This window comes from Etheostoma spectabile, chromosome 5 (genome assembly GCF_008692095.1).
Source record: "Etheostoma spectabile isolate EspeVRDwgs_2016 chromosome 5, UIUC_Espe_1.0, whole genome shotgun sequence".
Taxonomy (NCBI): Eukaryota; Metazoa; Chordata; class Actinopteri; order Perciformes; family Percidae; genus Etheostoma; species Etheostoma spectabile.
In genome coordinates, this window is record NC_045737.1 from 15849904 (window position 1) to 15850304 (window position 401).

The following is a 401-nucleotide window of genomic DNA, read 5'->3' on the forward strand; positions in this document are numbered from 1 at the left end:
TCCAATAAAGAAACGATTCTACTGGAATTGGAATTTTTGAATGCCGAATCCTACACATAATATTACTGGTCTTTCCCCTCCAAGGCTTTGCTCTAAGAGAACTTCCCTGGTTTCCATGTGTTTTTCCTCACTCCAAGGTTCCTTTTTTAATCTAGATGTAGACATCTTTCAAAAAAGTTTGTTTCCTTACCTGGGACCATTTTGCCATCAGAGTGTCTATCATGACCCCTATGAAACGTTAGGAAGTAAATGCAGTATTTACCATTCTGTACAGTTCTTTTGCATCTTTCTTTCTTAAATCTCTTTTAATTGGTGTGTATTTGACTAGTATTTCAGATTTCTCTAAATAGTAGCACTTTGAGATTTCTTTTTGAAATGTAAAGGGAATTATAAATAAAATG

The 401-nt window shown here is 34.2% G+C and overlaps 1 protein-coding gene across 3 annotated transcripts in view; it reads right to left on the bottom strand.

The window, feature by feature from the left end:
• smarca2 (SWI/SNF related BAF chromatin remodeling complex subunit ATPase 2) overlaps positions 1-401 on the bottom strand; it is a 52914-nt gene that overhangs the window by 44280 nt on the left and 8233 nt on the right. The gene's annotated exons all lie outside the window — the stretch shown is intronic.